Genomic DNA, 12230 nt, shown 5'->3' on the forward strand with positions numbered 1-12230 from the left:
TCAAGGTGAACACTTCTCTAGTTCTTCACGTTGTGGAAAATTCATGTTTATTATTATTATCATTTACTGTCTTGGTTAAGTGTGGAGTGCAAACAACCTCTCTCTCTCTCTCTTTCTCTCTCCCTCCCTCCCGGCTCATAAATACACCGGATGATTTATTCCCCTGATATCGAAAGAGGGGTTATTCTGGCCCATTCCTGCGCCTCTTTACTACACCAGCCGCATTAATGACTTTCCCCAATTAATCTTCCCTGTCTCTCGGGTGATGCACTGCCTCAAGCCTTCTCCCCCCCCCTTTTTTTTATAAAAAATAAGCACTCTCCCGTCGCCCCTTCTGCGAAGTCCTTTATCGATCGCTTTTAATTCCTCCAGATGGGAGGAGAAGGAGGAGGAGGAAAAGTGAGCAAGAGGTACCCTCACGTGGCGGCGAGTTGAATGGGAAGCGGCGCTGGCGCACTCTGAGCCACCCGGCCGCTCGCCCCCAGAATTTGCTCTTCGGGGCCGCGCACGCGGTCTCTCGGCCGCGCGCTCGATCGTCTCTGCCCTAATGCGGGAGTCTGGGAAGGCAGGCGCTGCAGAAGGATGGGAGCTGTTCGGTGAGGCGGCGGAGGCGGCGGGGGCAGCGAAGTCCCGTAGTTCGGCGGCTGGTTCGGGTCGGGACTAGGGTATTTGGGGCAACCTCGAACCAGCCTTCCAGACGAGAAAGGAGCAGAAGGCTTCAGCGGCAACGGCGGCAGCGGTTGCCGGCTAGGTAGGGAAAGGATGCTGCCGTGGCTGCACGGACGGGCAGCCTCAAGGGAGGCATAAAGGGGAAAGCATCTTTCGGTCATCTAGCTGTGGCCCAGGCGGGCAGCAGGAGAAAAGAGCGGCTGTTGGTGGGCTCGCATTGATGGCAGACAGGGAGGTATTTCCCGTCCCGCCACCAACATCCCACTCTTCGGACCCGAGTCCGCTCGCTCTTTCCTTGCCCTGACCGCCACCTCATCGCCATCCCCTTGGCCTCCGCTGCAGCCTGGTTCCTCCTGTCATGAATGGGCCCCGCACTTAACCAAGCGGCTGCTCCTCTGAGACGACGAATCTCCTTTGCTGCCAAGCAAGGCATGAAGAGTTTTGCTTTTGGAGGGGATGGAAATTGGGGGGGGGGGCAGGTTGAATCGAAGTTGCAGTTTTAGGGTGGTGACTGGATTCAGCATCAGTATACTGGGGATTAGCGATCTTTTGCACTGTCCTCTGGCCTGCTTTTTATCCCTTGGTTGATGGGGATTGATGGAAGCCACTGAATTGCTTTGGGAAGGAAGCTTGTCTCCAGATCTTGCCTTTAGTCTTGGGAAAGTTCTCTCTGTGTGGTTCAGTTTCCCAACATATTTGAAAAATTAGTGGCTGATATTTGGAAAGCCTGGAGGCCATAGTCTCTCTCAGTCAGTCAGTCTCTCTCTCTCTCTCTCTCTCTTTCTCTCTCTCTCTCTCTCTCTCTCTCTCTTCCTCCCTCCCTCCCTCCCTCCCTTTTCTTTTTCTTTCTTAATTCCTTCATTTTTCCTTTTGCTGATGAGACCCTTTGGGTGCAGGAGTAGATAACCATCCACCCAGGATAAAGATCCAGCTGCTGTGAATGGGCATGTTCCATCTTTTAATTCTCTTTTATGTGTATATGTGTGTTTTCAAAGGAGATGTGATAAGGGACTGAGGTTTGCAGGATTACAGTAAATTGACAGATCTTGAATTTGAAACTTGGCCCTGACTCAAAATATAGAAAAGGAAGTAGCAAGGCCGGTACCAGAAAGCAACCTCTTTCTATTTTTATTTCGCCTCTGTATGCACTGGATCTGGTGTGGTAAAATGAGTATCTCCTTTTTTTCTGTTGAGCAACCCTGAATGCCCAGGGGCCTCCACTTCTAAAATTCTACCCATAAAGGGTCTCTGGGGAGTTATGAAAAATTGTTATGGGACAAGAGCCCAGGACCTATTTCTGAGACATTTAGTACTAACTTCAATCTAAACAAGATGCTGTTGAAACATTTCTTTTTCAAGTTAATAGTGAGAGGAGGAATGCACGTGACCCTGTTAATTAGGATTAGCTAGAATCAAAGCTATGTGATTTAAAAATATATGTGATCTTTGCATATGCTAAGTTAGTTTAGGTGGTATTGATCAAGGGGGTGAAAGTGCTGAATCATTTGTACTTTTCTGCTCCCAGCATGTCCTGTGCTTCAGTTCCATTAGAGTCATCAGGAAGTGAAAGATCTAATTGCAGCATGGTCAACCTTCAGCATCTTTCTTTTATGTGCAGCAGTGTTGCCTAGCTGAGAGTATAGCGTGAGTTTCTTTTGGATGTAAAAAGGCTTCTGTCATAACATAGACTAGTATTTTTCAACCTCGGCCACTTTAAGATGGGTGGATTTCAACTGGCTGTGGAATACTGGAGTTGAAGTCCACCTATCTTAAAGTGGCCGAGGTTGAGAAATACTGTGACATAGGGGGCACCTTTCTCTAAATATGTCAGTAGAGCACAGGAAATGGGCCTATTATTGTTAGCTGAAATGTGGTTGGGTAGTTGACAGCAAAAAAATCAATTTTGGTGTTTTAACTCTGGAAAATGAAAAGACCCATCATGACATTACTGATTTGACTCTCACTGTATCCAAGCAATTAATGATCAATTAGTGATACTATTTATGAAAAATGTGTGGCAATTTTTAATTAATGTGGGGATTTTAAAATAGCACTGATTTTGATGAGAGATAGTAAAAGTATAGTATGTGTGCCTCTTAGACAAAAGTCAATTTAGTTCAACCTTTAGATACCCCTGTAACTAGAAGAGTTAGAGAAAATATTTGCTGTAAAAAATGAAAAATTACATCTCTTAGTGCTTTGTTATTTTGGAAATTATGTATTTATACCTAATTAACGTTTTGGCCAGTCTTATCCACAAGATGGGTGCAAGAAGGCACACATATGTACCAATACTTATATTCACAAATGCAGGCCCTAATATTACCTTGGCATCTTCATAGACCTTAGGGCTGAACTGAATATGGAAATGGAGGTAGGGAAGAGGAGAATCAACAGCATCTTAGAATTGTCCTTAGTTTTCTTACAGAGATTAAACAATGCAAACTCAGTTATATTTGTGGTGTGCCTCAAAAGTACATTTGCATACTTGAACATGCTCAAAGCCAATATTAATGGCATGAAACTAGTTGCCAGAATTGCCAGATATTAAGACACCATCAAAAGTTGCAGCACTTTATTGTCAAAATATTTTTTCCAGCTCAAATTAAAACCTCTTTTTTAATAGTTATTTGCTGACTAACTAAAAGTTCTCCAACTTCTTGCTGTTGGACCTTAGAGCACTTATATTAATGTAATAGGGCCTCTTTAGTTGATATTGAAAGAGATTTTGAAGACAAAGCTGACACTGAATGAATTGTTTGCAGGGCTAATGTTCTTAGTAAGATGATATTATTTCTTCAGTGTAGTTTTAATAGATCTGATTTCTCTTCCTCATTTCTACCTCATGATAAGACTGTAGTATATTGGGAAATAGAAAAAAAAAACCATGGAGCAAACTCACTTTCATTCCCAAGGATGATGTTACCTACTTGGGCAATGGAACTTCTGCAAACAAATAACCAAACTCAGAGAGTATCAAGGGCTCCATAGTTCAGATCTGAGCTACATCTGTTATTTTCTATTAAAACGGGGGCAAATACTTTTTATGATATTGTCTTAAACATTTGGGGAGGGGGTAGCAATTTCCTAGGACAATTGAGCACATAACTAGATAAAAAATAGATTTATGAATCTTGATTGAAAAATGGGTGACTTAATTATCATGTATTTATTAGAGAGATTAATTGATTGCAAGAGATAATGATTCCCAGTAAATCATAAACACTGGGAACCAGGGTCTCATAAACTGGAAACTGGGTAAATCTGGATGTAGTTTCAGTCCCCTTGAAGGAGAAGGCATGCAGCCTTTGTGTACTTTGAGATTTATCTCTGTCATGGCACATTTAATAATCTGTGCTTGGTTCAGATACTATGATTCTTCATGGAGCAAGACCTCTTGGCCACAGTGAGTAATCCACCCTGTGATAACCTGCCTCTTAAATTACTACAGTATACTCTATGGAAAGCCAGTTTTGTGGTTAAGATATGAAACTAGGAACCAGGAGACTGAATTTAATTCTGATTTAGACACAAAACCATCTGGGTAATCTTGAGCCAGGCACTCTTTCTCAACTCTAGGAAGAAGACAAATGACTTCCAAAAATTTTGTAAAGCAGTTACCAGGGGCCAATGTGTACTTGTAGGCACAGAATGTTAATGTAGTCTGTAAGTACCTTTGATGAAAATTCAAAAATAGTAGTTACTTTATATGGAACAGCTGTCCTAAAATGTTCTTTCAGTCCTAAACTGGATGCCTAAATGTTACTAATCACATCTCCAAGTTTTAGTAATTGTGTTTAAAGCTTCATCCCTATGGCAACTGCTTGGACAAGTCCTCAATTTTCTTTGCAAAATTTTTGGAAATTGATTTATCTTCTTCCTAGGACTGAGATTCTGAGAAGTAAGTGACTGGCTCAAGATTACCCAGCTGGCTTTGTGCCTAAAATGAGACTAGAATTCATAGTCTTCTGGTTTTGTAGCCTGATGCCTTATACTATATCAACCACCCTTAGTGGTTAGAATCCTGATATTTAAGAGAGACCCTCTCTAAAAAAATATCCTATTAAAATTAACAGGAAATTATCCAATGTTCCATAGCTGGGAGACTCATCTTATATGAGGACACATGAGAAGGTCTTCTCCATTGCTGCATCTGATTTTGAGGAGGCCAAACTTGCACATAAAGTGTTTTATCTTTTGGCATTAAGAAAGACATGGCTTCTTTCTCTTATATCTAGAATTTATCATCTACCCTTTGGCCTAGAAATGCTTCAGTTGCTATTATATTATGTTTTCAAAGTATTATTTATTTTACTTGGCATTGTTGTTTTGTCTTCCTTCTTAGGGGACTGTAACCTGCCTGTGTTCATCTGAATAATGGGCAGGCTCAAAATAATTTAAATAAACCAGTAAGTGATTCCTTCAATACTTGTTTAGCATGATGTTTAGGGTTGGGAACTTAGTTTAATCTGTGATGTATAATCATGTACAGCGGTAGTATTCTACCAGTATGAACTGGTTCACCCGAACCAGTAGCAGAAATCACGGGTGGCCCCACCCACCTGCCCTGGCTCTATGGCATCCCATTTAGGCCCTTTTTTCGCCAAAAGCGCATGTGCGGAAGACTGAGCATATGCGTGGAGGTGGAGGCACGCGCTCACATTTGCAAAACGGTAGGGAAGGTAAGTGAATACCACCTCTAGTCAAGTAGCTAGCAATTTATGGGAATGTATTTTGTTGTTTTTGTTTAGAACATGCGATAGCAGTATTACACACAAAACAAGAATCAGACTATATGTATCTTCTTCAAACTGGTATTCACCAAAAGTTGTTTCCCAAAGATCTGGAGGTCATAGGGCAGGGGGAGACTAGTCTGAGATATCTAACAGTAAATTCTGAGAATCTCTATCAGAATTCAAGATAGCTGATTCATTTATTTGGTGTCTTTGGTAAGGGTAGTACTAATAGTAACAAGTAAGCTTGTCCTAATAAGCTATGAAGCAAAAGATCCCCTTTTATTTATCTTAAGGCTCTTTTTTTGTTAGAACATACAATTCTTTTGTCCTATATTAAGTAAAGTAATTGCAATATGTAGTGCTCCATTATAACACAATACAGGGTAACCTCTTTTCTTCTTTTGATCTTCAAGACTTGGGGAACTGGAACATTTGCTTAAATAGACATTCACCTTCTTAGAAATACTAATATGGACGATGATTTTAGGGAACACATGCAATGCATTTTCATACGCATTTTGTTGTACTACTCCTGATGTTGTATACCTAAATTGTTTGTGACACCTTATGCATCTTTAGTATTCTGTTTAGCATTTCTAAACATTAAACTAGCCTTTCAATTTTGTAACAAAACTTTTTCTGAGTATTTCCTTAAATCTTGTAGGGTAACTCAATGGAATACATGTTTTGTACATACAAAAGTTCTGATTAGCATTAGCAATAGCAATAGCAATAACAGTAGACTTATATACCGCTTCATAGGCCTTTCAGGCCTCTCTAAGCGGTTTACAGAGAGTCAGCATATTGCCCCCAACAATCTGGGTCCTCATTTTACCCACCTCGGAAGGATGGAAGGCTGAGTCAACCCTGAGCCGGTGAGATTTGAACCGCTGACCTGCTGATCTAGCAGTAGCCTGCAGTGCTGCATTTAACCACTGCGCCACCTTGGCTCTGCCTGTTAAATAGTATTTTGTAGCATCTTATGGGAAAGATTTCTGACTGAAATCTTGTTAGCTTCTTAAATAACCTTAACTTTTTTAAAGCTTTAATTCAACATAATCATAAAGATGGACACTTTGTGAACTGCATGCGATTTTTTCTAAGCTTCTTAAATAATTTTAACTTTTTTCCTAGCTTTAATTTAATATAATCATAAATATAGACACTTTGTGAGCTGCATGTAATTTGCTTAATATGGCCTCAGAGCAACTTCACTGTAGAAATACAGACACAAGCCACTAAATTGTGGCATTATTTCATACGGAAAATGTAATTAAATTGTTGTGCTAAGTTTCTAATAGACTTAATGAATCTAGAAATATAAACAAAAATAGAAAGGAGGGGAGAGAGTTCAAGTTGTCGCTTCTCTTGCCTAGGTACTATGTTCTAATGCCAGTGTACTACCCCTACAACCCTCTATTAGAAGAATTAATTACAACAACAGCAACATAATATACCAAAGGTTGCCCACTTCTGAACTATACCAAGATAGTTCTGGAAATCATGAAAAGAGGCAAAAAACACAGACACAAGGATTCTTACAATTGGGTTAGCTCCTCCAGCATTTCCTGAAGTCACTTCCAGGGAAAGAATGTAGGGAAATTAGGTTAATAATTTCTAAATAACTTTATGCCTGGATTGATGATCAATTAGAAACAGCTATAAGATGCTTCAATCTATAAAGCTTCATGCAAGATTTTTTTTTTTAAAAAAACACCAATTTCCTTCCCTTCCTGTTTTTTTTAAACTTCAATCATATCTGATTTCAGAACTATATGGACAAGTCCCTTCTTAGCAAGGTTTTTTTTTGGAAGTAGCTTGCCATTGCCTCCTTCCTAGGACTGAGAACAAGTGACTGGCCTAAGGTCATTCAACTGGCTTTGTGCCCAAGGAACACTAGAAGTCACAATACCCCAATAGTGCCTGATATCTTATCCAGACACCAAACATGGTTTAAAGCATATTATATGGAAGAAATTTGGAAGAGGAGAAAACTTTGTACTTTACTTAGCACTAAGCGGGAGAATTTGACCTCCATGAGTTCTTTTCAATGTCCAGAAAATTTTAGATTAGGAGGTTTGCAGGCAAAATGATATCTAATATGGAGAGGTCTTTGGACATTAACAATAGCCCATATAGAGAGGGTAATGATTTTTATGGGTTTTATGGATTTTGTCTCTTTTTTCGTAAACTAAAAAAAAAACATTTTCCTTTGTGGAATAACCAAGAAAAATTTCCAGCCAGCATCCTCTGTTGGCTTTTATTACTTTTAAAACAGTTTTATTAATACTTTAATAAAAACCAATACTTTTATTATTTGTTAAAACAATGGCAGCATTTGTCTGCATAGGCTTGGCCATGTTGCTGGATCACGCTGGATCTCCTCTTCTTTGTCTGTGCCAAATAGTTACATTTTTCTGATCTATGAAAATACTCTTCGTTGATGATCAGTGCCATCTTGATTTTCTCTGTTTATCAAAGCAGAAATCTACTCTAACAAATTTTTGAACTCTGTCCTTTTAGAACAGGGTTTTATGATGAGTTTTTTCCCCCAAAAACCAGTGCTATAACTTATTATATTTTAATTTGTTGGTTTTAGTGGAAATACTGTTCTGTGCTTCTGATGGCTAGAAATCCTTCCCTTATGCGGAACACCTGGTGTTGCCATTGCAATATACCCGCTTTTTCTTAAAGGTGAAAATGGACAGACTGGGCAGATCAAATTGCAGGACTTGGGTTTTAATTAAAGAATTTCCCATCCATCTTTGCTTAACAGATCCCCTGCAGAGGATCTTTTCTTGACAGCAGCTAGGCAGCTGCAATGCTAAGATCATTGCCTGAGATCAATCTGACTGGCATTGTCTCTTACTCCGCCTGCCTGTCTGTCATTTCCACCTGTTCTCTTTTGTTATTGTTTCCAAGCTGGGTTAATCTCGATTTGTTCCGCTTTAGTGCATGAAGGGATTATGCATGTGAATATTGTTCTACAGTATTAGTGTACAGTATGTAAAAAAAAAAAGGACAGCAGTTCCTGATGCATTTGGATTGAACTCCTAATATTTTATCTTCCTCTTTCCTTTAAAACAGTGCTTCTTTATCCAGCTGCCTTCTCAAGATCCTATTGGTTATTAGAAAAAGGCATTCAGTATAAGCTGTAAGGATGTAAAAATGACAAAACATGTGTTGAGGCACCACAACTGAATCCCTAACATTTTGTACTTTCATCCCAATGCTTGACATAAGTATATGAGTTGCATGCTTTGTGTTTCTGCACACATAAGAATCATGGTAGTACAATGGTTAGAATGAATTTTGCTGGCTGACTCTGCTCACTGCCAGGAGTTTTATCCTGACAGGTTCAAAGTTGACTGAGCTTTCTATCCTTCCAAGGTCTGTAAAATGAGGACCCAGATAGTTGGGGGCAATATGTAAACCACTTAGAGAGAGCCGTAAAGCACTGTAAAGTGGTATATAAGTCTAAGTGTTTTTGCTATTGTCATCATTCAGCCCCTTGCTCTCTCTGGGACATATATATTAGTATTGTGTTTGATTAAGGCCTGCTGCCTTGAAAAGTATGGAAGCCTTTCAGATCTTCCATGCATTCCTATTATTTAAATTTCATTGCTTTTCTTGATACATATTTCAACATTTTTCCAGGTTAGCTCATCAAAATGTCAAAGTAAAGGGAAACAATAAAAATGAATATATTTTTAAAAACATAGGGTTAAAACAGCTAAAATACATTTTCAGAAAACATTTGAGTTTGCCTTTTTGTCTTTTAGGTAATTGTATAGGATGGGGCAGGGATGTGGTGACTCAATAGCTAAGATGATGAGCTTGTTGATCAGAAAGGTTGGCAGTTCAACTGTTCGAATCCCTAGTGCTGTTTAATGGAGTGAGCTCCCGTTACTTGTCCCAGATTCTGCCAATCTAGCAGCTTGAAAACATATAAAAATGCAAGTAGAAAAATAGGAATCACTTTTGGTGGGAAAGTAACAATGCGCTTTCAGCATTTAATCATGCCGGCCACATGACCACGGAGATGTCTTTGGACAGCATTGGCTCTTCGGCTTTGAAACAGAGATGAGCACCACCCCCTAGAGGCTAGCACATATGTGCGAGGGGAACCTTTACCTTATAGGATGGGGCAGTTCTGGAATAAGGTAGATGGTAGTTTCTCAAAGTTCTTTTACCTTTCTTACTATCATTCCTAGCATGGTTTCATCATCTTAAAGAGGCATTTGACTTTAGGTTGCATTGGATGGAAAAGTATAAATAAAATGTGGAGGTATATTGCTAGACAGTGACTGACTAAAGAAATAGACAACAAAATGATAATTTCAGTATCACAAGATAGAGAGATAGGCAGCACATAAATTTAAATAAATAAATATTTATTTGTTAATTTAGGGTCTTTTGGGGTTAGAGTTAGGGTTTTTCTTCAAATATTAGGGTGGATTAAATTAAACTGTGAATCTACAATCTTTATTAATTATGAATCTACAATATTTATGTTAAAAATGAAATAAATAGGATTGAAAAAAATGGCATTTTTTTAGAATGATGTACTGAGGTAATAATAGGGATTGTGCATCAGTTTTGTCCTGAGGTTACCTGAATACTTGAGAAAATAGACACATTGGTGTTTTATCCTTAGTACCATGTTTATGTACATCCATATCTAGATGGCTGCCAAATGTATCTTCATTCAAAACTGTAGCCTTCATGCATCTTTGTCCTCAGTCTCCTTTGTCATAATTTCTGCCTGGATTTTCTGTGACTTGCTGTCAGTGTACATTTGCTCTTCTTTTAATGTCTTACATAGACCTTAAAGGTAAGAGATCAACTTACCTTATATGTTAAAGTTATTTGGCTGCCTATCTAAGCTACTGGTATTTCTATGTAATGAAGGAGAAAGTGAGGTATATAGGACTAGGTCTATGGGTGGCATGAGGTACTTAATAGTAGTAATTGCTATTTTTCTGCTCTTATCCATAAGATTATTCTTTCAATGTAAGTGCCTATTATCAGGAGGCCCCTGTATTTCTTATTTAAAATACTGTTTATGTTGTACCAAGTGCAGAAATTGGATGAAATTCTCATGCGTTCCTATTTGAGATCAACCTGTGAAGAGTTCATAATTACACTACTGCAAAATAGATTTTGTATAATAGAAGACATTTTCAGCAATGTCACCAAGCATTACTTCTTTGTTAAAGACAAATTAGGAGAATAATATATTAGATTTTTTTATTCTGTAGTCAGAGAAAGCAGCAGAAACTCAAACATTTCATAAGTGGAAAATTATTCTCATCAGGCACTTTTATCATATTATTAAACATAAATTTGATATAGACTTCTGAATATCACTGAACAGTACAAATCCTAAACTGCCTCAGCAGCATAACAAACAGCTTCAATTATCACAAACAATTGCCGCTCTAGGACTCCACACTCGCTCTCCTTAATAGCCCAGGCTCTTCCTTCCCCCTCCCATGACTTCACAAACAATTTCAGCCCCCCCACGTCTGTCTGTCGTCTGTCTGTCTGTCTGTCTGTCTGTCTATCTATCTATCTATCTATCTATCTATCTATCTATCTATCTATACACACACAAACACATACACACACATGTATGTATGTATGTATGTATGTATGTATGTATGTATGTATGTATGTATTAGTGATGTGCAGTCAGGGGAGGCAGGGAAGGCACAGCCTCACCACTGTCAATCATGAAAAGGAAAAAAAATGTAAACGGGAAAAGGCGAGTTCTGAGGTTAGGCTAGCTAGTTGCTGCCACACCGTGAATGACTGCCTGTTTAAAAAAGCCTCTAAAAAGTGCCCTCTACTATGAGGCAGGAGAACTGCATGCCTCATCTAGTCTGACTTTTTAGGTGCTCAAGCAGAGTTAAGCGACGGTTAAAAGCCCAAAAAATCCCGAGGTAGTTGAGGCACGCAGTTCTCCTGATTCATAGTAGAGGGCGCATTTTTAGAGGCTTCAACTCTGTCATTCTGTTTAAAGCTGCAGTGTCGTGCTCACTCTTCCTCCTCTCTTTCTCTGTTTCTGGTGCCCCCCCCACACTCCCTCTTTTCCTTCAAATTTCCTTTTTTCTTTTTTCTTTAATAAATGCAATGCTCAGGCATTTTCTCCTCTCCCGCGACACCCCACCGACTAAAGCACTTTCGCCCGCCTGTGCTTGCAGCAGCCCGCCAGCACAGGGAGGCGAAAGAGACTTTATGTCACCAGCCATAAACCTCACCACACGTCACTGGTATGTATGTAATATAGGTTGATAAAGATTTACCTGAGCAATTGTTGTTGAATAAGGGAATGAAGATTTATACAATCTATAATGGAGTTAAGCAGGTGAGGAATTGTGGGGAGTTCTTTTTACTGTTAGTACTAAAAAGATGATAACAGAACTCAGCCCATAAGAGTTTAACTAAAATTCTTCTCACAAAGACATGATTAAAGATGGCTGAATCTTAGAAAGCCTCTTCAGAATTACATTCATATAGAAACAGTGTGTCAGAGATTTTCACACCTTGTTGCCAATTATCAAGTGATTTGGGGGAATGATGGCAATTATAGTAGCAAATTTGATGCCATTCGAGGGATGGCTGAAGAAGCAAGAATCATTTCCAGAAAATGAAAACATAAAGCAGGAACCACTGGAAGATTAAAGGATTAAAAGGATTGCACAGTTACGGAATAGGCAGTGCCTGGGTCAACAATAATGCCTGTGAGAGGGATTTAGGTATCCCAGTGGACCACCACTTAAGTATGAGCTAGCAGTGTGCTGCAGCTACCAAAAAAGTCAC

At 39.3% G+C, this 12230-nt stretch overlaps 1 protein-coding gene across 1 annotated transcript in view; it reads left to right on the top strand.

Moving 5' to 3' along the window:
* Nucleotides 1-546: 546 nt before the first annotated feature.
* The window catches only part of NFASC (neurofascin), a 170119-nt gene continuing 158435 nt past the window's right edge, over nucleotides 547-12230 (top strand). The window contains exon 1 of the mRNA XM_087720033.1: nucleotides 547-751. The gene's annotated coding sequence lies outside the window, so the exon portion shown is untranslated. The remainder of the gene's footprint in view (nucleotides 752-12230) is intronic.

Source organism: Thamnophis sirtalis, unplaced genomic scaffold (assembly GCF_051295495.1).
Source record: "Thamnophis sirtalis isolate CommonGarterSnake01/CBP01778 unplaced genomic scaffold, rThaSir2_p1.2 scaffold_7, whole genome shotgun sequence".
Taxonomy (NCBI): Eukaryota; Metazoa; Chordata; class Lepidosauria; order Squamata; family Natricidae; genus Thamnophis; species Thamnophis sirtalis.